This window comes from Silene latifolia, chromosome 11 (genome assembly GCF_048544455.1).
Source record: "Silene latifolia isolate original U9 population chromosome 11, ASM4854445v1, whole genome shotgun sequence".
Classification (NCBI taxonomy): Eukaryota; Viridiplantae; Streptophyta; class Magnoliopsida; order Caryophyllales; family Caryophyllaceae; genus Silene; species Silene latifolia.
In genome coordinates this window covers 131943739-131970433 of record NC_133536.1, presented here as the reverse complement: position 1 = coordinate 131970433, position 26695 = coordinate 131943739, and the positions used below count along the sequence as shown (strand labels likewise).

Sequence of the window (26695 nt, the reverse complement as noted above, 5' to 3'; positions counted from 1 at the left end):
GTATAAGACCCAAAATTGCAGCAAAAGGTCCCTTAAAGCTTGCCTAGACAAAAGAAGAAAGCTTGAAAGCGATGGTTGTGCTTCTCTCCAAAACCGTGCCCATTGGACCACCCGGCTGTTTGTTCTCTTTAGCACCAGATTTAATCCTCTTCAAGACTTAATATCCTAGGCAAAAAGGCTCTAAACTCATCATAGAAGAGTCTTAGGCCGGAAAATGGCATGTGTTCTTAGACGGAATTGGAATTGGACCTCATTTTAAGAGATGGCCCAAAACCGTGGAAAATGGAGCTTGGTGTTGTTGCTATTTTTGCTTCAGAAGTCTAGGCCCCGAGAAAGACCTTTGGTGATTAGGTCCGAAGTGGCGCAAGAGCGTCCGACTCGAGGTCGTGACAAGAGATATAACAAGAATGACAAGGGCAAAGGGAAGATGGAAGAATAGCTCGAGTCTTTATATATTATTTATTATTATTATATTTGTTGTAATAAAAAAGTGGGGTTTTTAGAATCCTAGCCTATTCTATTTTTATTATGTAGCGTATTATTAATATTAGAAAATGAATGAAATAAAAAAAGGTTAAATGGTTATGAAACCGTTGTGATTTTCTATTTATTATTCTTGTCGAATTCCAAATGCGATGCAAATGTCCTTCTATTTACATTTTAAATATAACGGGTTGTATCCTGTGAAGGATTGCCTACGTATTCATTAAAAAATGAAATCACACCCTTGCGCGTAGTTCGAGTAAATGTAAAAGAATAATTGTTCTAAGCAAGAGCTTGTAATGAACTTAGAAAAATAAGCATGAGCTTTTGCCTACTCTGAAGGTGCAGATTTAGTTTATTTGATATGAGGATGACAAATAGTCAGAATGCAAGAGCAAAGTGACATTAGCTTATTTCAGCTTGGCCAGGGGGCGTTTATTTAGTGCCACAAGAGCGACACGTGAGGTTACGCGAGGCGCGTTTTTTGTTCCTATTCTAGGCATAGTACCGTTTTAGTTGGTCGAGGTTTGTCGGGTTGGAAAACTCATTCCCGTCTAGGTCTGTGATTCTAACCGCACCCCCTGGAAGTATGGACTTGACTAAAAATGGTCCGGCCCAATTAGGTTTGAATTTTCCCCGTGGGTCAACAGGTAAAAGAGCTCTAACCGATTTAAGTACTAAGTCTCCTTCCTTTATGTTTCTTGGCCTAACCCTTTTGTTGAAAGCTCGTTTGATACGTGCTTGATATGTTTGGACATTATGCAAGGCGCGTAGCCTACGTTCATCCAGGAGGATGAGTTCTTCATATCTATCCCTCTTCCAATCGGCTTCTGGGATTTAACTTTCGAGTAAAATACGCAAGGATGGTATCTCTAGCTCGACTGGTTATACAGCTTCCATGTCGTAGGTCAAATAGAAAGGAGTAGCCCCAAGGGGCGTCCTAACAGATGTACGATATCCCCACAAAGCAAAGGGTATCTTGCTCGGCCAATCTCGATAGTTGTCAATCATTTTCTTGAGAATTGTGACAACGTTCTTATTTGCTGACTCTACCGCGCCGTTAGTCTGTGGTCTATAGGGCGAAGAGTGGTGATGCCTAATCTTGTATTTGGCTAGCAATTGCTCAGTCTCAGCTTGGAAATGTGATCCATTATCACTAATGATCTCATGTGGGCAACCGTATCGACAGATGATGTTGTTTTGTATGAACTTTGCCACATTTTTAGCCGTAAGACTAGTGTAGGAAGCCGCTTCTACCCATTTGGTGAAATAGTCGATTGCCACTAGGATAAAACAGTGACCTGCTGTTCCGGCTGGGGTTATCTTCCCGATTATGTCGATTCCCCAAGCAGAAAATGGCCAGGGAGAGGTCATCGTATAGAGCAATATAGGAGGGACGTGTTGTACATTCCCGAAGATTTGGCAATTGTGGCAATGTCTTACGTATTTGATGCAATAGGTTTCCATTGTGGTCCAATACTATCCCAAACGTTTGATTTTATTTGCCATCACGGGCCCACTCATGTGAGGGCCGCATTCTCCATCGTGGACTTCTTCCATCACCTTTCGTGCCTGTGAATGATCAAGGCAACGTAGGATTACACCAAGAGGTGTTCTTTTGTATAACTCTCCTTGCATGAGAACGTATTGGGAAGCTAGTAGGCGTATAGCACGTTGTCCTCTCTTGTCCATATCGGGTGAATAGGTACCGTTGAGCTTGAAATTCAGGATTGCTTGGAACCAGGGTTCCTGCGCGATTTCCTCCTTGTCGGTGATTTGATGGACATAAGCTGGCTCCGATCGTCGTTCGATGCACAAAGACATTTCCACCATGTCATCTGGCATATTAATTAAAGATGCAAGTTTTGCAAGAGCATCTGCAAATTGATTTTCTTCCCGAGGTAGGTGTAGATATGTCACGTGATCAAAGAATTGGGCAACTTGGTCTATTCTGGCTTGATAAGGTGCTAGGCTTTCGCTTCGAATTTTCCAAGACCTTGTAACTTGGTTGATGATCAGTGATGAATCCCCATGTACTCGGAGGTTTTTAATGCCTAAGCTTACTGCCGCTTGTAATCCGATGAGACAAGCTTCGTATTCGGCAGCATTGTTTGTCACCTCGAAGTCGAGTTTGACAGCGATTGGTGTGTGCTCGCCTTCAGGAGAAATAAGAAACACTCCTATTACAAATCCTCTTAAGTTTGATGCCCCATCAAAGTAAAGATCCCAGGAGTCTACATCAGTTTGGAGTATATCTTCGTCCGGAAATGACCAAGTATCTATTGTTTGTGCATCATTGATGGGATTTTCTGCGAAGAATTCGGCAACGGCGTGCCCTTTTATAACTTTTAGAGGCACGTATTTGAGCTCAAATTCTGAGAGCATCAAAGTCCATCTTGCTAGGCGTCCATTGAGGACGGGTTTCTCGAAGAGGTATTTGACTGGATCCATTTTGGAGTATATTTTGACGGAGTAGCTAAGCATGTAATGGCGTAGCTTCTTCGTCGCCCACACAAGAGCAAGGTATGTCTTTTCGAGTTGTGAGTATTTGCACTCGTACTCCAAGAACTTCTTACTAAGGTAGTAGATAGCCCTTTCTTCACTTCCTACGGTCTGAGCTAGCATGGCACCCATGGCTGTTTCGGTTACTGTGAGATATAAACCAAGAGGTTGATCTCGTTGAGGTGGCATGAGCACGGGTGGTTTAGCCAATATCTCTTTGATTCGGTCGAATGCCTTTTGACAATCATCATCCCACATGGTGTGGTCTGTTTTCCTAGGAATCCTCTGACTTCTTTTTCTGTTTGATGTTGTGGCATTTCGATCAGAGCCTTGATCTTGGAAGGGTCTATTTCTATACCTCGTTGGCTAACGACGTATCCTAGGAGTTTGCCAGACGTTACTCCGAATGGGCATTTCTGAGGATTGAGCCTCATGTTGTATTTTCGTAGCCTTGCGAAAAATTTGCGAAGGTTCGCAATATGCCCTTCTCTATCCTTGGATTTGACAATCATGTCGTCTATGTATACCTCAACTTCTTTGTGCATCATGTCATGTAAGAGTGTAGTTGCGGTGCGTTGATATGTAGCTCCGGCGTTGATCAATCCAAACGGTATGACCGTATAGCAATAGGTTCCCCATTGAGGGACAAAGGCGGTCTTATGCATGTCTTCTATGGCCATCTTGATTTGGTTATAACCCACGTACCCATCCATGAAGGATAGTAATGCGTGGTCTGCAGTATTGTCCACCAATATGTCGATGTGTGGTAGAGGGAAGTCATCTTTAGGGCTTGCTTTGTTTAAGTCCCTAAAATCAACACAAACACGGATTCTCCCATCCTTTTTGGGTAGAAGTACTATGTTGGCTACTCAGTCAGAATACTCGGAAACTTTGATGAACCCGGCTTTGAATTGTTTATCAACTTCTTCCTTAATCTTGAGAGCCCATTCCGTCCTCATTCGTCGAAGCTTCTGTTTTACAAGCTTGAAACCTGGCTTAATCGGGATTCTATGTTCGGCGATATCCCTGTCGATCCCTGGCATGTCTTTGTAGGACCAAGCGAAAACGTCTTTGAAATCGTTTAGGAGGTCTATCAAATTGGCCCTTTCGGTAGAGCTCAAGGTAGTCCTTATCCTAAGTTCTTGGGGTTCTAATTCGGTTCCTACATTGATGGGTTCGGTGTCCTCTATTACTGGTCCCCCTTCCCCTTCCTGTAGTATTTCTTTGGCTACGTAGGAAGGTATTTCAATTGAGTCTGGGTCTTGGTCATCCTCAGTATCATCGTAAACAGAATTGAACTCAAGATAACACAAAGAGTAAGCAGAACCTGATTTATTCATATTAAAGTTTGAGAAAAGTTGAAACAAAGAAGCCATCTGATCTGCGGTCAGTGGCGGCAAAGGGGCAGTGGTTGGGACATTTCCCGAACTACTGTGACTACTCGAGGCTAAGCTAGGAGAAACAGAGGGAATGGGGATGACGATAGGAGGAGACTCCCTAATGACTTCTCTAGACTCTAACTCTGACTCCGACTCTGACTAGAACTCATCGTCTTCTGGTTCTCCTTTGAACATCTCTCCTTCTTCAGTGGTGAGTTTGAAGAGTCTTCCTTGATTGTTCGTCCACTTGATTGATTTTCTCCATCCTTTCTGCTGACTTGCGTTGGTTTCTGTGATTAACGCGGTGGGGTTGAAGTGATCGTCTTGAAGTATCTTGGTAATGATCTCATCCTGCACGGCCCTAACAAATCGATCCTCTCCGAATAATAGACTAACAGCTTGTTCGTCTAAGCAAGGTGCTTGACGGGTTTTAACGGTAGGAACCGTTTCTGGAGGGATGAAGTAGCAATCGTGAAAGATCTCGATTCCGGCTAGCTTCCTCTCGAGATAATGCCAAGGCTCGGAAAATCCGTGAAAGAGTTCTAGACTTCCTTCCTTAACAAAGTACCCATTTAGGGTAGGGAGATAGGGTCGCATTTGGACTCCTACATGCTTACGGTTTTGAACTTGAGCAAGCATCTCGAGATACTCTTATTTAGTGGGTTTGTACCCTAGTCCAAGTGGTATCCTCTTTGAATTGCCTTCCTTGTATGGTGCGAAGGTGTTTCTTCGAATAGGGCTCAAAGGCATTCCAGGGAAGTATCCCTGGGATTTGAGTATGTGGTTGACCACTAAGTTGGAGTAGGGATCATAGTACAAGGGTGCCAATTCGCTTTCTATGACACTTATGCTTTGGAAGCCCCCAAGTTCGTATACGGGATCTGCAAGGACTTGATTGTTCGACTTCTTTTCGATTATTGCCTTGATGGGTGACGAAGTGATCGTCACCACTTTGCCATTTAGTGGGATTTTGATCTTTTGATGAAGGGTGGATGTTACCGCTTTGGAAGCGTGAATCCAAGGTCTTCCTAGGAGTATGTTGAAGGAAGCTTCGATGTTCACTATTTGGAAGTTAACCTTTCGCTCAATTGGCCATGTGACTATGGTTAGGTTAACAAGTCCTACCACCTTTCGTCGTGTACCATCATATGCACGCACACCTTGATTGGTAGGGGTCCAATCCGACTCTTTCATGCCTAATTTGTATGCCGTTTTGAGGGGTATGACGTTGACCGCGGAGCCATCATCTACCAAGGTCATTGGCACATTCTTCTTTAGACAAGTTACGGTGATGTAAAGAGCTAAATTGTGACTAGCGCCAAAAGGTGGCAAATCTTCGTCTGAGAAAGTAATAGGATTACTTAGCCTTGGTGATTCTTGGAAGACCAAGTTGACTACATCTTCGGGTGTCGAGTTATGTGCTACATTTAGTTTGGCCAAAGCTTGCAGTAAAGCTTGGCGATGTGGGAATGAGCTCGCTACTAATTGCCAGACTGAAAGATCAGCCTTCGTCTTTTGTAATTGCTTGAGCAAATGGTCGGTGGAGTCATCTTCGTTATCATTTGGTGTGACAACGTTGGTTGGACCATTTTGAGTAGTGTTTTGGTATGGACGTCCCGAACGAGTTAGGTGGTCCACATCTTGGTCTTCACCATTTTGGACTATTTCTTTGACTAGGGAGTTCTCGATGAGGTACTCGTCCTCATCATCGTCGACCCAAACTCCATTGATTGTAGCTAGTTCCCTCATTCTCATGATTTCATCTTCTAGTCGTATGATTTGGTCGACTAGTTTATCAACCACGGCGACTATTTCTTGCATAGTAGCGTTTTGAGAGAAGATTAGTGGCATATGCTCCTTGGGTGTTGCGTTGGGATCACGTAAAGTTGTCACCATGTTTTCTAATTCCCAAACTTGTCTATCCACACTCCTTGCCCATGTGATGAAGTTGGAAATGGTAGGGGAGATAGTAGAGTAGAACCCTTCATTTTCGATTCAATGGATTTCGTCTTCAATTGGAGAAATGAGGTGTGAACAATCTAAGGTAGATTCGTCACTTGTAATCACTAGAACTCCAAGAGGATTCTGAGTGTTGTTGGGTTTACCTCCCGGCAGTATTGGTAGTCGACCATCTTCAATCATGTCTTGAAGCACATTTTTCAACTTGTAACATTTTTCTGTGTCGTGCCCTTTGCCCCTATGGTATTCATTGTACGAGTTCTCGTCCCAGAATTTGGATTTCCTTTCGGGTTCGGGAGTAGGTCCAATGGGTTGAAGTTTGCCTTGCTTCATTAACCTTTTTAGAGCGTTGGAGTAAGTATCCCCAAGATTTGTGAATTTCCTTGGTGGGGTACTTTTCTTGGATGGCTCGAGAAGGTTAACTTCATCGGTCTTGCTAGTGGAGCCGTATGAACGAACTTGTTGAGCCTTGATATCCTCGACCTACCGTTTTGGACAAGAGTCCTTTACGGATGTCATCTTCAATCCTTGTCCCTAGTACGGTTAAGTCCTTGAAAGTTTTGATGTTTTGGTATCTCAAATGATTGGCATAGATGGGTTTGAGATTGTCCACGAACTTCTCCACAAGGGTAGCCTCATCCGGGCGTTCAACTAGTTGGGTACTAGTCTTCCTCCACCTACTTAGGAAGTCGGTGAATCCTTTTTTGTCATTTTGGGTAAGAACCTCTAGAGTGCGCATGTTAACTTGGATCTCGGCATTATCCGCATATTGCTTAGCAAACTCGATTGCGGCATCTTCCCAAGTAGCGACCTTCTTGTGTTCTAAGGAGTAGAACCATTGCTTCGGAATGGTGTCAAGAGATGAAGGAAAGATCCTTAAGAACATCTCGGGTTTGATGCCTTTGATAGACATGTAATCCTTGAAGGCACGGATGTGGTTCAAAGGGTTTTCGTGCCCCTTGAATTTAGGGATATCCGTCATATTGAAGTTGGTTGGCAATTTAGAATTGACGGCCTCGTACTTACGATTATTCTCCCTGTAAATGTCATCCCCTTTAAGGTACATCAATTGCTCCTCTAAGTATTGGAGTCTTTTCTCGGCTACAGTTAATCCCATGGGAGGATTTTCGTCCCTAGATTCATCCGCGGAGTCACCTATTACTTCACTTTCATGAGGAGGCAACCTCCCCTCTACGGCATAGATCCGGCCCACGATGGTCTCAAGGCGATCATGGACTTGGTCTTGGGTAACTTGGATTTGGGCTAGCGCGGCTAGGATTCGATCATTACCATCTTGAAGTTGGTGGAGGTTTGTTTCGCTGGATCCAGGCATCTTGAAAACTGGATAAGAGATCGATGACGAATCAAAACACGATCGACCAATCTAACACACTTGCTAAAAGAAGAAATGTTTTGACTCGTAAAGTGGGTGTGTGCCTGGTCGGACTAAATCTTTTCGGTAACTTGTCGTTAGGAGCACCTAGACCAAAACACAATTTATAACTTCACAAACAACTCTACAATTAGTAAAGAGGCAAGTAAAGGTCGGATCCCAAGGGACGGGAATTGAGATGAGATTTCTATTGAAACTAGTGGTGTCTTAGGGGTGTCACGATTTGGGTTGATGTAGAAGGTCACTAAACTAAATAGAAATGAAAATAAACAAGCAAGATAAACTAAAAGAACAATAAACAATTGATAAAAAGCACTAGGGTGTCATGGGGTCATAGGGGATTCATGGGAATTGATCATACAAACATGTTCTCAAATTATAAGCAAGCAATTATTGTTGTGATGGATTGAGTTGGGTTATATCTTACAATCCTAGGAAAGTTTGGGTCCCGGAGCCGAATTGATTAGATTGTATAACACCTACAAGTCGACTTAGTCTTTCCTACTCAACAACATGCATGGTCTAATGAGACTCGAGTTGGTTTATGTCTTACAAGTCTCATTGAAAAGATAGGTGATGGGTAAAAAATGCAAGGATTCATAGGCTCGCATTTCTTCAAACATAACATGTGCATGAGTTGAGATCAAAACAAGCAAGCAAATAAACCATGAAAGCATATTTATTTAAGCATGAATCATTCCCCATGTTGGTTTCCCCTAATTACCCATTAACCCTAGCTAGGTCACTACTCACTCATTATCATGTTGATCATGCTAGCAAGGTTGTCAATCATACCAACAAAATGAAACATGATGAATAAATGAAAGTAATTAACAATAATTAAAAAGGGATTAAGAGAATTATACCTACTAATGATTCCAATAATAAAGCAAAGAGTAAAAGAAGTACTTGATGCTTGATTGAGAGGTTGTCAATCTCCCAATAATAACCAAAATAATCTTCAATTACCCAAAATAAAGGATGAACAAAAGAGAGATTAAGGAAATAAAACTTGTATTAAAACTTGATTAATTGTTGATTACAAAACTAAAGAGAGATTTGATTGATATAAAACTACTCTAAGAATTGATAAGAAGAACATGCTCTTCCAATTAGACTAATGGGGTATTTATAGTGGAAATTAGGTGGATGCATTAGGGTTAACTAAGGGCTAAACTAGTAATTACACTTTTGAGATTTGAGCAGGGAAACGCCGGTATTTTTCGAAGGATGGGCATCTTTCATTGAAGCTTGAAGAAACGAAATCTTGCTGTCTTGGAATCCGGGGGTCTTAGGCACGGGACGTCCGGATTCAACAGTCTCTGCCCGGGCGTCTTCAAGGGAATCCGGGCGTCTTCTGGTCTTGCTGCCCGGGCGTCTTTGAGAGAAGACGGCCGGATTGTGGAGGTGGAGGACGGGCGTCTTCCAGTCAATCCGCACGGATTGCTGGACAGCTTCACTTCTTTCTTCTTTTCTTCCTTTCCTTCATAAAATCCTTGGGGATTTCCTCGGGGATGCAAGGATCCTTTCGCGTCATTGCCCATCTACTATAGTATGTACAAAGGCCTTCTAATCTTGTCTCTCCTTGATGCTTGGTCATTGAATTCAATCAATTTAGTCTCGTTTTGCCATAAAAATGCAAGGTTTGCACTCCTTTCCTAGCAAGGACACAAAACCTCAAAGAATATGCAAAACAAAGAACTAAAGACAATAAATGACCCAAATATGCACTAAAAAGCATGGGAACAAGGCTAATTCGGGGACTAAATATGCGCTAATTATGGTCACATCAAATATCCTTAAACCGAACCTTTGCTCGTCCCGAGTAAAGAGGTGACAAAGACTAGGACCATTATTTAAACTAACCTAATAACATAGCCGATATGAGACAATTAACGGGTCTCACTCCGCCCCTTCAACTCACAACAAGACAACCATGAGGTAGGATGCCTTCTTGCAAGGCAAGGTGGGTCTTGCCAAAATGGCGACACATCCAAACATTAAGCACACAAAATCAAATAATGGATGCATCTACAAAAGGAATAGCCACTTCCTCATCAAGTGGCGGAGTTAACTAAAAGAGAACAAATTTAAGAGCATATATTCCTTCACAAATACTAGTTCAACAAATCACTAAGGCTAAGAGGATGGCACTAAATCACCTCCAAATGGTGTTAAACTAGACTACTTTCGTCCTCAATTTCCAAATCCTTTCGTCAAGAGCGATCGGATGGTGTGGAATGATGATCCCCATGATGCTAGTAGCATATGACATGACAAGTCTCGAGTTCCCTACAAAGGTAAAGGTCATGGATCGTCCCAAGCTCGACAAAGTGGCTTGACAAAAAGGCTTTTTGGGAATGAAATGCTCAAATCGTTGTAAACAAGGGTGGATATGACTAGCATTCAAAAATTGACCTCATTCAACTTTCACATTTCAAAAATTAGAGATGGGGTTTGTCCCTTCCGTGCTAATGTCCTTTGCTTTCGCCAATCGCTTATTAGGCAACCGGTTAACCTCTAGACAATAGCTTTTCGGGGTGATAGTCACTCTGTCTTTGGACGGTTGAATTCACAACCGTGTGGGGGCCCAATTCAATGGATCCCTCTCCAAAGCACATCGAAGTGGTACGCCTCCATCAAAACAACTAAAATTCTTAACATTTCAACATTTCATAACATTTGAGGTTTCCTTGGCAATAAAACGTTTCCACATACAAAATCTTTGAAATGAGCACTTCAAACTTATTGATAGAAAGTATTTTTGGGTTGCCATACCACAAAGTCAATCAAGTCACCTAGACAAGTTAACCAAGTCCACATCGCATCACGGGGTTGGATAGGTGACTCACATGCAAACCCTTGACTAGGCTTTGGGTCATGGGTCGAAAGACACTAGTATGACACAATCTAGGGTGTTTTACATCCATTCTAGTAGGCGAAGTCTTAAGTTGAAAAAGTATTTGTAATGGGTTAGTTGCTCATGTCAAAGTTCCCAATTAGGCACTTTTCAAAATATTTCATCTAAATGCAACTATATGCCATGATGCAACTATTATATACATCCTAATGCAAGTGATTCTACCAACTAATATGACATGTAAACTAAATGCAAGTCCTAAGTTCACATTGTTATACCGCATCAATCAAAACAAAGCCACATAGTCATTAACATAAAGAGGAAAAAGGAGATTGGAAAGATCATACCATGCGGTCTTCATGATCCTCATGTCTCGGATGTGGCGTAGTCAATCAATGTGAACAAGGATATAACAAACACAATATATACAATAATATATACATGACTACACTACAAAGGAAATGAACTTGTTTTTGGTTTTTCAATTTTCAAATTTTTATGATTTTTCGAAATTTTTCAATTTTTTTGGATTTTTGAATAAAAGTTAAGTTAGAATTCCCCATCCCCACACTAATATGGGCATTGTCCTCAATGGCCAAAATGATGAGAAATTATGCAAACATGATGCATGATTTCTACACTAAATGCAAGCTACACTAATCTACACTACATGATGCATGGTTTTTGTTTATGATGGAGAGGATAATTTATATTACCTCCCGTTGTGTATGCATGTACTTCCCCAAACTGATTTAGACATTATTGCTAATGTCCTAAGGTGGGGTGTAGTTCATGCACACACGATGCAATGCATGAAACTAAGTTTGTCATTTTCGATTTTCAAAAGATGGGAACAATAAAATGAGAACACCTCAATGGGGCTGAGGTTTTAGTCCTCTATGGTGCTAGGACTACTCCAACAATGATCAAGATAAATAAATAAATCAAAGAGAGAAATAGACAAACCTCAAGAGGGTAGGAGCCTCCAAAGCTTGCTAATCTTCCATCATATCATCACTATCATCATCTTCCTCACTAGAAGTGGATTCATCACCACTTCCCTCTTCACTTTCTTGTTCACCTTGCTCATCATCCTCTTCTCCTTCTTCACTAGCTTCTTCATCAATGTTATCATCAACCTCTTCATCACCGACAACCTCATTATCACCCGGAAACTCACCCCTAGATGCACTCGGAAAGAAGACTTCCCTATCCGCCCAACTAGGCAAAGGACATGAAGGGTCAAGTAGTCCTTGCCTAGCTAAGTGAAGGAGGAGTGGATATTGGGATAAGTAAGCATCTTTCCGATCCTTGAAGGCTTGCTTGTGCATCTCTTGCATGAGAAGAGTCATATAATCATTTCTTGCTTCAACACCTTCGGGTTTGAACTCTTGGTACTCGAAAGGATAGGGTGGTGTGACAATGGAAGATAAGGGCATTTCAATTTCACCCTTTTGTTGTCAGATAATTTATTCGGCCTCTTTTGAAAGGGGAAGTAGATAGTTGGTCCGGTGGACACTTAAACGACAAATCTTCCAAGGCAAAGTGAAAGATCTAGCCTCACTAGTGAGCCATCCATACTTAGTGTCAAGAGGGTTATGAGAGACCCACTTGTACTTGTTTATCATAGTTTCAATATCAATGAGATGACCACCCTTTTTCGCCACATACTTGTTATCCTTGTTGAAGTTCGGATCAAAGTATTTAGCTAAAATAGTGACTAGACCTCCATTCACAATGACGGTAGTGCCTTGCTTCCCACAATCAACATTTAGCCATCTATCCACCAAAAGCCTTAGAGAGTTGAAAGGCTTGGTGAATTCCCTTCCAATGTTCAAGGCCGGCTCAAGAAGAACAAAATCGAGTTTGGTGAAATGGTTGGTCTCTTTTCTTGCAATGATGATGTTTCCTATGACCTTGTGCCACACTCTAATGCCCGGATGGTGGACTAATAGAGCGCGGCTAGCATGAAAGTTCTCAAATTTCCTTCCGGAAATCGCCTCCCAAAGAGGGTCGGGGTCATACTTGCCAACATTCTTGAAATAACTCGGTGAATCACTAAGACCCAAAGCTTTACCCATTTCCTCAAAGGAGATGCGCCTACTAACATTAGCTAGGCGGAACTCGATGGTCTCCATAGTCTCAACCTTGTTAACTTTCAAAGAACTCAAAAATTCTAAGGTAAGGGAGGGGTATGTCAATTCTTTTGATTCAAACAATTTTTCCAACCCCATGGCATTAAAGAAGGCTCTAGTTTGCTCAAGGACACCCAACTTATCTAAGGCATCTTCACAAATAAACTTGGTGGATAGAAATGATTTTCTAGCAAACATGGCAAAAGTGTCCCTATGGGATTTGGAAATGAAAATTACCTCCGGATAATTCGAAAGTTGAGCAATTTCCGGAGTAGTAGGTGTTGCTGCTTCCATGGGAGGTTGTTGTTGTTGCACTTCCATGTTTGGGCTAGCTACCACCATAGCCAATGCTTTCTTTGCTTGAAGACTCTTTTGTCTTGATGAGAGTGCCTATGACTTTGGTGCCTTTGCCTTTGTTGCTTTTGTTGCTCCCTTTGTCCTTGACATTGATGAATAAACCAAGAAAAGAATGAAAATCTTCAATTTACTAGTGTACCCAAATCGATTTAAAGATGAAAGGCTTTGCCTTTATGGATTCAAAAATCGACTCAAAGGTTGAAGATTTTGTGCTTGGTTTTGATTTTTGTTGAAAGAGGAGTGATTGATTTGTTGTTAAAAGGATGTTTTGATTTGATTTTGGTGAATGTTGTTGAGGAATCTTGTTTTTGTGATGGAGAGGATGAGGGTTTTGGAGTTATGGGGTTTATGGGTAGTGTTTTGAATGAAGAAATGAAGAAATGAATGTGGGAGGGGGTTTATAATAAACCCGAAAATTTTGAAATGCAGGGGAAAGACGGGCGGCTTTCCTTCGGGACGCCCGGATTCTGCCTGTTCTGGGTTTCAGAATTCTCGCCTAAAGACGGGCGGATTTGAACAAAGACGGGCGGATTTGAAAATGCGGTACGGGCGTCTTTCACAGAAGACGGGCGAATTCCTTTCCAGGGATTTTTCTTGTTTTCCTCAGCCAAGAATACGGGCGTCTTTCAGTGAAGACGGGCGGATTCTATTGCAGGACGCCCGGATTTGCTAACAGTCACAAAATTTCAAAAGTTCAGCTTAGAAGGACGGGCGGCTTCTGCCCAATATGCCCGGATTGCCTGAAGACGGGCGGATTCTCCTGAAACCGCTCGGATTCGACCCCTTTTACCCGAATTCAGTTCCATCCGTGTACCTTGCATATCCCTTGTCATTTTTCCATTCTTCAAAATCTCGTGTTCTTCATTGTGAGGGCACTACTAAGGCACGGATAGCCTAGGCAATTGTTATCCCCACACTAAGCTAAAGCACTAGACATCAATTGAAATTATTAGTCCCTCCCTCACTTCTCTCAAACATGATAATTATCTTGATCAAAGTATAAAAATCGAAAGATGACAAAAATGCAAATTAAGAATTGAATTGCGAGTTAGGGAGTTAGAAATATTTACAAATGGTGGTTTAGGGAGGACTCCACCAAACTCTCATTCTTGATGAGATATCAAGGGGGCATGTCCAAGGTGTTGTTGATGTTGCTCAACACCTTGAAAAAGTAATCAAAAGCTTGTTCATTGTCATGATAAAGGTCTTCAATAGACCTTTGCCCTTGTTGTCGGTCTTGATCGATGGCATTACCAATGTAGGGATTGAAAATCCCTTCAAATTCGTCGTCCCAAAGACCACAAACTTCATTAAGTTGATCATTAAAAATCTCTTGATTTGATGGAGACAACTCTCCCATTTTCTTTTCTAGGCCAATAAGGCCATCCTCTTCATTGCTTGACTTTGGTGAGCTTTGCAAGCTCTCTTTGTAACAATTCACTTGCTCTTTGAATGTAGCATCTTCAATTTTCTTCTTCCATTGTAGTTCCGACTTCTTCCTATCATACTTCCGGCTATAATGATCAATCATAAAACATGGTTCATGTAAACGGGGAGCTCGCATAGGCTTGTCAAGATTGAAAGTTATGCTCTCATCTCCCACTTCTAGAGTGAGCTCTCCATGTTTTACATCAATCACCGCACCCGCGGTGTGTAAGAAAGGTCTTCCTAGAATGATTGGAATGTTGGAATCTTCTTCCATATCAACAATGACAAAGTCCACCGGGATGAAAAACTTCCCAATTCGTACGGGAACATCTTCCCATATCCCTAATGGTGTCTTCATCGATCTATCGGCCATTTGGAGTGTGATATTGGTGCATTTAAGCTCTCCCATCCCCAACCTTTTACTCACCGAGTACGGCATAACACTCACACTAGCCCCAAGATCACATAAGGCTTTGTTGATCGTGGTGTCGCCAATGGTACACGGTATTGAGAAGCTTCCCGGATCCTTGAGCTTTGGAGGTGAACTCCCTTGAAGTATTGCACTACTCACCTTAGTGAAGGCGATAGTCTCAAGCTTCTGGATCGACTTCTTCTTTGTGAGGATGTCTTTCATGTATTTCGCATAGGCCGGCACGTGATTGATTAATTCCGTGAAAGGAATTGAGACTTCCAAATTCTTCACAATTTCCATAAACTTTCCAAGTTGGTCATCAAATTTGGGCTTGGCTTGACGACTTGGAAAAGGAAGTCTAATCACAATTGGCTCCTTCTCCTTGACCTTGTCTTCATTTTTCTTTGAAATTTCTTCTTTTGATGATTCTCCATCCTTGGAGTTTTGCACAATTTCTTCCTTATCACTAGCTTCCACAACCTCATCCTCAACTTGCTTCTTCGGTGCTTCATACCTTGTACCACTTCTCAAGTGAATGGCACTAACCGTTTCATGTCTTGGGGGATTACTTTGAGGTGGTAATTGCCCCTTTTGTCTTTGTGGGCTTGAAGATGCTAGTTGAGTCAATTGGGTTTCCAACATTTTGGTGTGAGCTAGAATGTTGTTGATGGTGGTTTCCTTTGCTTGACTATCTTTTTGCATTTGAGTGAAAAATTCTTGTTGATTCTTTTGTATTTGGAGGACCGCTTTTTGAACATCAAAACCTTGGTCATTTTATTGATTGTATGGAGATTGATTTTGGTAACCTTGGTTTTGGTTGTAAAAGGGTCTTTGATTTTGGTTTCTCATGGGAGGTGGGATGTATGTTGTTTGAGGGTTTTGAACATTTTGGATTTTGTGAGAGATTTGGATGGAATTTGGTGTTTTTATTGTAATAGTTGGAATAAGGGGTACCACTCTTGTATGCTTGGAAAGCATTCACTTGTTCATTTGTTCCCCTACATTCACTTTGGTCATGTCCCAAAGTTCCACAATTCTCACATATCCTACTTGGGATTGATGAAGATGCCGTCATGGCATTAACGTGATGCTTTGGTGATTTTGAGGCTTCTTCGAGTCTAGCCATAGCTTTTTCAAACTTCAAAATTGATGGTATTAATGTGAGCACTAAGTTGAGCACCCAATTGAGTAACGGAGTCCACTTCATGCTTTCCTTCTCTAGTAACCTTGCGAGGTCTACTATATTGTGAGTTATGGACCGCCATTTCCTCAATTTTGTTCCATGTTTGATTGTCATCAACTTCGGTGAACATTCCATTTGATCCCATGTTGAGAATGTTCCTTGAATCTTCAAATAGACCGTTCCAAAATTGTTGTACCAAGAACCACTCGCTAAGTCCATGGTGAGGACATGAGCGACAAATTCCCTTGAACCGCTCCCAAGCTTCATACAAAGATTCTTCATCCCTTTGCTTAAAACCCGTAATTTGAGCTCTTAGCATGTTAGTCTTTTCCGGTGGGTAGAATTTTTTGTAGAAAGCTAGAGCCAACTTCTTCCAAGAATCAATTCCGAGAGTGGCCTTATCAAGGCCCTTCAACCATTGTTTCGCGGTGCCAATCAGAGAAAAAGGAAATAAGACCCATCGAATTTGGTCTTGAGTTACACCGGTTTGAGAAATCGCATCACAATAGTCACAAAAGGTCTCCATATGAGAATGAGGGTCTTCACTAGGCATCCCCCCAAATTGGCTCCTTTCGACTAATTGGATAAATGCGGATTTGGCAATAAAATTTCCGGTCAAAAGTTGTGGTGTGGGAGTACCATTGGGTAGGTTCTCCTCGGTGGGTACGGAATGTGATGAAAACTTAGGCATTGTGGGTTGATTTTGTGTTGTATTTTGTGTTGGGTTCTCCTCACCTTCTCTTGCAAAAGGGTTGATGAACTCAATAGTTGGTTGAATATCTACAACCTCACTAATACCTCTCAAATTTCTCCTAGCAAGTCTTCTATTGGTTGTCAAAGTTCTTTCAATTTCACGATCAAAAGGTAACAAATCACCTTGTGACCTTCTAGACATGCAAAATATCAAACAACTCGAAAACAATTAGAATAAACCTTGAGGAGTTTTACTTCCTCAAGGCAAAGAAATACACAACTAATAACAATATAAGAAAATCTAAATCAAGTTAACACCGTCCTCGGCAACGGCGCCATTTTTGGTCGGACTAAATCTTTACGGTAACTTGTCGTTAGGAGCACCTAGACCAAAACACAATTTATAACTTCACAAACAACTCTACAATTAGTAAAGAGGCAAGTAAAGGTCGGATCCCAAGGGACGGGAATTGAGATGAGATTTCTATTGAAACTAGTGGTGTCTTAGGGGTGTCACGATTTGGGTTGATGTAGAAGGTCACTAAACTAAATAGCAACGAAAATAAACAAGCAAGATGAACTAAAAGGGTTGTAAACAATTGATAAAAAGCACTAGGGTGTCATGGGGTCATAGGGAATTCATGGGAATTGATCATACAAACATGTTCTCAAATTATAAGCAAGCAATTATTATTGTGATGGATTGAGTTGGGTTATATCTTACAATCCTAGGAAAATTTGGGTCCCGGAGCCGAATCGATTAGATTGTACAACACCTACAAGTCGACTTAGTCTTTCCTACTCAGCAACATGCATGGTCTAATGAGACTCGAGTTGGTTTATGTCTTACAAGTCTCATTGAAAAGATAGGTGATGGGTAAAAAATGCAAGGATTCATAGGCTCGCATTTCATCAAACATAACATGTGCATGAGTTGAGATCAAAACAAGCAAGCAAATAAACCATGAAAGCATATTAATTTAAGCATGAATCATTCCCCATGTTGGTTTCCCCTAATTACCCATTAACCCTAGCTAGGTCACTACTCGCTCATTATCATGTTGATCATGCTAGCAAGGTTGTCAATCATACCAACAAAATGAAACATGATGAATAAATGAAAGTAATTAACAATAATTAAAAAGAGATTAAGAGAATTATACTTATTAATGATTCCAATAATAAAGCAAAGAATAAAAGAAGTACTTGATGCTTGATTGAGAGGTTGTCAATCTCCCAATAATAACCCAAATAATCTTCAATTACCCAAAATAAAGGATGAACAAAAGAGAGATTAAGGAAATAAAACTTGTATTAAAACTTGATTAATTGTTGATTACAAAACTAAAGAGAGATTTGATTGATATTAACTACTCTAAGAATTGATAAGAAGAACATGCTCTTCCAATTAGACTAATGGGGTATTTATAGTGGAAATTAGGTGGATGCATTAGGGTTAACTAAGGGCTAAACTAGTAATTACACTTTTGAGATTTGAGCAGGGAAACGCCGGTATTTTTCGAAGGATGGGCATCTTTCATTGAAGCTTGAAGAAACGAAATCTTCTTTCTTGGAATCCGGGCGTCTTAGGCACGGACGGCCGGATTCAACGATCTCTGCCGGGCGTCTTCAAGGGAATTCGAGCGTCTTCTGGGCTTGCTGCCCGGGCGTCTTTGGGAGAAGACGGCCGGATTGTGGAGGTGGAGGACGGGCGTCTTCCAGTCAATCCGCACGGATTGCTGGACAGCTTCACTTCTTTCTTCTTTTCTTCCTTTCCTTCATAAAATCCTTGGGGATTTCCTCGGGGATGCAAGGATCCTTTCGCGTCATTGCCCATCTACTATAGTAAGTACAAAGTCCTTCTAATCTTGTCTCTCCTTGATGCTTGGTCATTGAATTCAATAAATTTAGTCTCATTTTGCCATGAAAATGCAAGGTTTGCACTCCTTTCCTACCAAGGACACAAAACCTCAAAGAATATACAAAACAAAGAACTAAAGACAATAAATGACCCAAATATGCACTAAAAAGCATGGGAACAAGGCTAATTCAGGGACTAAATATGCGCTAATTATGGTCACATCAGTGCCACTTGTGTTGAGTGAGCTTTGAAGAAAGGAAAAAAAATTTGAAAATGTGTATCCTAGTCAACTATAGTGTAGTTGTAGGAGTGGACTCGAAGTGAGGTTTTTGAAATGGGCTTGTGACCCGGATTTTGATTCGACAAATGGACAGAGTTTCGACTGGGTTTTGCGCTAATCAAATGGCCTTTTTCGAAATTTTGATTAAAAAAAAGGATTTTGATTTTTACAAAAATCGTCATGGTTTTGCTTAGAAATGGTGATCACGTAAGGTACAAACATTTATACAAGCATTATAACGGGATGTTGAGTGCATTTAAAAGGGTTTTGGTTTAAAGGGTGGGTTGCCATACCGAACCATCAAACCCGAAGTCTGTGGAGAGGCTCGTACCAAACAAGAGTAAGGCTGATTCCTGGTCCATTTCCTCAAGTTGTGAAGGCCCTTGATACAAACAAGAGTAAGCGTCATGGTATGGATGACGTCAATCGCTATCCATCCTTAGGCCCAAATAAGAATTAGGACCGTTTAGACGGGACGATTGGTCGAATGGGTTAGGTTGGGCCTAGGAAGGCCGAATAAAACGGTCTAGGAAGACCGAGTTATGAAAACCGACAATTGTCTTGTACAAACTATTCCTAACCTTGTTCAAGTTTCACCCTTGGCTACACGTAAGTGTATTATCCCCAGCGGAGTCGCCAAACTGTGGACAGCTGGAGGGCCCACGGGGGCACTTGGGAGGAAGAGAACAAGCGTTTGCATTTTTGTTAGAGTCGCCACCAATTTTTATGGGAAATTGGAACCGTTCGAATACCTCGTGCCATGTCTAGACACAAAGTAAAGACATGAACACTAAGCAATCGTTACCCTTAGCATTCTATGTCTACAATGACTCTCGTGGATGCAAATGAACACGGATGTTCACAGAGATCTGGAGTAAGGGGTGAAGGTACGTATTAGGAAGCTCTTTTGATTGAACACCTAATCCCGCCCGCCTCAATAGCGGCCTCTACTAATGATTAGGGACATCATCTATACTCAATATATCGTCGATTATATGCATGCAATGCAACATCCAAGTTTTAATCCTAGCATGTGAGAATTAATACTAAGTCAGTAAACACATAGTTTAATCATACAATTAGGTCAAAGTAGGAGTTTATGTTCAATTACATGTGAGAACATACAAATGATACAAAATTCAATGATAAATACAATAGGAAAATTACGATAATGAAAATTACAATAATTAAAATGGATTAGGCGATTTATGTCGAAAATACCTTTAAAACGGATAATTTAAGAAAAAGAATAAAAGAATGAATTAACGAACAAATTAGAAGGTGATAATATGGATAATAGTTAATTATACGTAAGCTAAATAAACTAGGTCAAGCAACAACGGAGTTCAGAGACAGAACTCAACTGAACAAAGCGCAAGAGATCGCGCCCTGCGGAAGAGGCGGCATTCTTTGCGTCTTCCAAGGGTGAGTTCTCATTCGTGAAGCCGGAACGGCAAATCGTTAATGCAAATTGGCGATTTTAATGGATTGATTATGATATTTACTCGGATGGAAGTGATTAATAGGTTATTTACATGTGATTAATGGTCATAAAAGCAATAAACATGGATGAGACGGAATTAAGACGAATTAATTACATGAATGAATGATTGAATAGTGACATGGGTGAATGAAATAAACTAAACGTGACGAATTAATGACAAATTAATGACGAACATGCGATGAATATGACAATAAACAGATGAAAATATATCAGAGATCGAATTCCAGAAACCCGATATGAACAAATCGAATTTCTATAACCCGGATTGAATTTATTGACGAAAACCCGCAAATATGAGATTATAAGGGATTTAAGTCGAATTTAATGACGAATAATACGTGCGAATGAGTGATAAATAATATACATGTGAAATTAATATGCTATTATGTCAAAGAATTAACAGGAAACAAACGAAACAAATAAGCACAAACGAATTACAGAGGACGAAGGAAGAAGAAAGAAAGCGAGAATCATGGCAAGATCACAAAGAGGCGCAAAGAAGAATCTGCGCTCCTTCAAGAGGCGCAGATTCTTTGTTGGGAAATGTGTCCTCAACAATAGTGCGATCATATGATTTAAATATCATTATTAAATCTCATTTTAAGAATACAATTGGGAAGTAATATTGTTATTGTCAACCGGTCAACATATATCGGTAATGATTGGGTCGACTAGAGTTTGACATTACTGTCGTGTGACGGTGGTGATCAGTTGACCCCCTAGGTCATACCTAAAGGGCAATACTCTTAATTGATTATTTAATTAATCGTATAATGTTGCGAGTTAATTAAATTACTTGAAAATTGACGGACGATTTTGGAAGTAAAATTTACGTATCAAATTGAAATGTGTGATTAAATGAGATACGATCCGAGTAATTAAATTGTATAATTACTCGGATGAAATAAATTGTTTAATGTAACAATTAAATTGAATGAATTGTTATAAATACAATCAGTTGTGATTTATAAATTGGTAAAAATTATTTCGGCACAGTAATTATGGAATTACTAAATCAATTTTTGTATGTGACGTATTTTTATTAATACGTTGATTTTTAATATGTTAAAAAATACATTACAAATTATGTTACATGTGACATGTTACATATTGACAATTGACAAAATAATATGGATTCCATATTATCATATGGACCGAAATAAAGAAGAGGTTTAAGCTAATTAAATTGTTTAATTAGTAGCTAAACATAATGATTGTTTTGCTTTAGTAGCCTTACATGCCTATAGTGCATTGTGAAGACAAATGAGCCCATGCATTGGCTCCTTTCCACCTCCTCTTGGCCGGATTTTTAGAGAAGAAAAACCACTTGGTTTTTCTTCTTATTTTTGATATACACCATAATGTAATGTGTGTATTATTCATTCTAACTACTCATCCAAAATACAAGTTCTAGTGAGAAGAAAAATCCTCTCTTCTCCTCTCTTAAAAACCGAAACTATTATGTGATTTAAAGAGTTTTGGTTCAATTTTCTACTAAGATTTATATTATACTAGTACTTATAATATTAATTAAATTAAGTGAAAGCCTTGGGTATAAAGCTTGGGGAGAGATCTTATGCTTAGATCTTTGTTCTTCCATAAGGATAAGCTCAAGAACAAGAGAGAAAGGTGATCTCTCTTGTGCCCTTTAAACCGAAATCTACAATGTAAGGACATGATTTCTCCTCTATTTTATTATATTGTTTGCATGCATAAGATCCGTTTTAATTTATGACAAATTATTAGACATATATGAGTATGTTAAATATGTATATATAGATCTACATTTCCTTCAATCGGTATCAAGAGCCACGGTTGTTTGCATGCAAATTGGTTAAAAGTTTTTCCGAGTTATATGAATAACAAAATAAAACTTGTAAAATTTGTGTTATTATGATATATCACGAAATAATTACATGCATGTTAATATTTCTGGTCCTAAAGTGTTTTAGGATATTTTGGTTAATGTTTCGGATTTTTATTGTTCATAATTTACTATAATGGCATTTAAATGTGATTTTATGAGTAAAAATGTCATTTTTGGTCGAAAATTAGCTATACTTCGAATTTTAAGTTGATCTTTGGATATGTTATCACATATATTATTTTGAGATAACCTGTAATTTTTCATAATTTTTGCACTTGTTATGCTCGAAAAATGAATTTTTCATTATTAAATATGGATTTAAGAGAAAAATAGGTTAATATGAGTTAAATTTCGAATCTGGTCATAGAAAATTTATATGTTGTCACATGCAATTTTACAAGATGTGTGTAAAATAATTGGCTATAAAGAAGTCTTTTAGCATGATTTATGAATTTTTGAAGAAAAATGACATAAATAGTGACATTATTAGTGAAAATTAATAAAATATATTCTATGACTTAGGAAAAACGTCTAATGTTGCATTTTATTGTATTTTTCAGATCTAAAATTGAAAAGTTAATGAAAATATTTTTTCCATGTTTTTATGATTATTTTATTAAATATCGATAAACCGCAACATTGTTTTTCCTAAAAATTTTCAAATTTTTAACCTAAGATTTTGAACATTATGAGTGTCATGGAATTTTTCCAGAATGTTCATGAATTTAAATTTCAAATTTTGAATTTATTTGAAATTTTGTGATTTATTTGAAGTTTAATAGCTTATTTTTGTAATTTTGGTCCATTTATGAACAATTTTGTAAATAAAAGTTAATTATGGTCAAAATTATTAGTGAAGACTATATTTTGAGTCCTAAGAGGTTAGGGTAATTAACTTATGCATAAATATGAGTTTATGTATTTTTGTGATTATAAAATGTTGAAATCACGCAAATCCGTAAAAACCGAGTAATATATGATATTGGCTAATTAAAAGGCGATTTAGCATAAAAATTGAGCATGTTCATACATATTATAATGCTGCATTTTTCCTTTATGATTGTCATAATTTTAATTTATGTAATTTTGAATTATGTAATTTTACTTAGTATGGCCTTAGATTTTAATTGGTATTTCCCGAAATGTATGGGAATATCGATTCGGTTGTAATTTTTATTGTGATCTCGTATCACCGTTTTGTAATTTAATAGATTTATTTTATTTTAGTTACAAATGTATAATAGGAAATTATGTAATTTATTATGTAATTTTATTCATTCCGGAGTTTCCAAAAGACGGATTTCTTCAAGAATGGCGATACATAAAGACGGTGTTACCTCGAGATGCGTGCCACAACCGAAGTTCAAGGGACCAATGGAGTTGGTTTCCGAATTTGTAATAGATTAAGAGTTTTTCTATTTTAGGAAAGGCCATACTAGGATTTATTTATTTTTATGCTTGCATTTTATTTTATGTCACATGCATCGCTAAATCGCCATAACTAAAACATGCATCCTTATCTTATCGAGTTTATCGACCGTGTCAATTCGAATTATCGTAGTTCACCGCTTTAGTTCACTTAAAACGTGATAGATAATAAATTGACATGACCTCTCGCTAAAACAATTAATTGAGACATAGCCTTACCAAATAGTAGAAACCATGAAAACCTATTTCGCGAGGGAGTGCGCTCGGCTACCCCGGGGTACAAACCTTGTTACGTAGGGGAAGTGGGTGATAAATGTCTATCCACCGAATTCATGTTGATGAAGGTTGCATCGGCTACCCCGTGCCTAAGTTAATGTGGGTTTGGATAATGGACACATTTATTCGAAATTTGGATTGAACTCAACAAAAGTTATTGATAAGGGTTGCATCGGCTACCCCGTGCCCTTGTTGATGTGTTTTGGGCTATAGATAAACATTAGAGTAATTTTATCGACCAAGAGTTCTAAAAGTAGAATCGATTAAAAGGTTAATCCACCGAGTTATATTGATAAAGGTTGAATCGGCTACCCCGTGCCTAAGTCAATATGAATTTGGGTCTTGGAATCATTTATCATAGTTGGGTAGAGGTCACTATGTAAATGCTATACTTGTTATTTCAAGTATTTATAAAACGATAAATGTTAAGTTTTCCACTATTCTGTTTTTTATATTGTTCTATTTCTTTGCCACAATTCATATACGATATCATTTCGATTTTTCAAAATCTCCATTAAAACATCGTAACTAGAGACAAATTTGAATTTTGCTTCTAAAAACCTCAAATGAACCATTGCTAAGGATCTCTTGTAAAGAGTATAGATTAAAGTTATTCATTATCAAACAGGTTTTTGATTCTTGACTAACACATCTACTTAGAATGGATTGTTATTCATATACTTAATTGAATTAAGTACCTTGAAGCGATAAATTATTTTGGTAATTAGTTTTGTCAAGAATTCGTAATTGACCAAAATAACGCAACCACCTCAATGAAAGTTTTTAAGACTAAAACGAACAAATGAAGAGTGTTCTTCATGAATTCAATTTTGCTTCTCAAAGCAAAGACTCATTGAAATGAGTGGGAGCATTCTCTTAAACCGTTAAGATGAGGACGAGGTTCAAGAAGTAAAGATTATAATGGAATTGATACAAGGTAATGTTAAAGGTAAAGTTGTTGAGAATGACGATACTAAACCTATCAATCCCGACCGATAAGTTTCCATTGTCTTAAATGTTGGACACGAGAAAGGAAACTACCCCAATTATTGAAGAATCAACAAGTTAGTTGTGGGACATCTAATGGGACCTTCTTCGTTGAATGTTTATTTGATTAAACATAAATTTTGCTAGTATTACTTCGTCAATATTAGAAACCGGTGGTGGTTTTCATCATTATGTTTGATACATAGGATGATTAGAATATGACGACTAGCAACAATGAAGTCAAGAGATAGAGTCATTGTGTACTAAATCTAGTTTTTGGGTTTTGAGTTGTGCTTAATTGTGACTATTAAGTACATAAACTCTAAATTAGAATACAAGCTTGTTACGATACAAAAGAGGTTTCACTTTTGTGACCCTTTACACCACGATTTGATGTATGGCTAGCCCATTATCAAGGTGAATATATTCTAAACCAAACTAGAATAATATATATCATGAAGATGATGCAAGACTCAAATTGGTAACCCAGATCAAACCTTAAATTTTGGAATGATAAACGCAAAGAGTTATCGAGTACTCTTGAAACCATTAGATTGTTAATGGTATATGTGTATCTTGTATTCAAAGCAAGATGTCTCGTGCCTTTTGGTTGAAAAGGTGATCGAGGTTGTATATCATCGATCCAAAATAGGTTGATCATTATCTTTTACCAACGATTTAAGTTGACACTAATATGTTCACTTAATAAGGTAAATAAAGAAATCTTTGAAGAAGTTCAAGAGTTCAAGGAATCACGATTTAGTCGTGATGGGATTATCAAAGTGAAGACTTTGATATAAGCCAAAGGAAATGTGATATAGTATCACAAGTTAATCTCTCTTAGCACGCATTATGAAATAATGTGTGGATGGATAAGAAATCAAACGCTATTCGATATGGTTTGGATTTCAATCAAGTTACTTTGAGTTACTTGATCCTTTTGGGGTTTTTATCATTTTTGTCTAAATTATTTTTCCACTAAAACGAATCATATGAGATATGAAATGGTAAGGGTACCATGTTTGTAAGTTTTCACAAGAAACAAATGCTCATTTTTCCCTTTCCAATTATCACGAGTACGACGGGTTTGCGGCTCATGAAGTCAAGTTTCTTTCTAAAATACAAGTTTATTTTTGAAGACAGAGTGGGAGAAATTATTCAAAGAGCCACAAGATGTTATGTCGCAAGAAACTGGTCTTTCTTGGCTACATGAGATGTTTTGTGTAAAACGTTGTCGCAAGAAACTGGTCTTTCTTGGCTACATGAGACGTTTTGTGTGAGACATTGTTTCTTCAAAACCTAGGAGGTTAAAATTCATCACTTGTTAAAAATGATGGATTCATGCTACTTTTAAGAAAGTAAAGAGCTTATAACTTACAAAGAAATCGTTTGATTCAAATTGATTACTTCTAGAAAGTAATGAACATATGACTTACATGAGAGTGTTTAAGTCACAACTCAATATAAAGCTTAGAGCCATGAAAATCCAAAATAAAAGGGCTTGATTAGTTGCAAAGGGTTTTGCACTAATAAAGACAAATTTCAAAATTTGATTGGATGCAAAGGGTTTTGCACTAATTGAAATGCTTAAGTCTATTTGGATCTTCTTAGGGATTGTGTTTCATTATGAGGTTATGAAATACATAGCAAGTGAATCTAAAACCCACTTCTTCAATTAGAAGGAATGTATTCAATACATGTCTTGAGT

At 38.8% G+C, this 26695-nt stretch overlaps 1 non-coding gene across 1 annotated transcript; it reads left to right on the top strand.

The window, feature by feature from the left end:
- Positions 1 to 16303: 16303 nt before the first annotated feature.
- LOC141616337 (small nucleolar RNA R71) lies at positions 16304 to 16410 on the top strand. Its single transcript, XR_012530692.1, has one exon. It is a non-coding gene; the product is annotated as a small nucleolar RNA R71 (small nucleolar RNA).
- The last annotated feature ends 10285 nt before the right edge of the window (positions 16411 to 26695 follow it).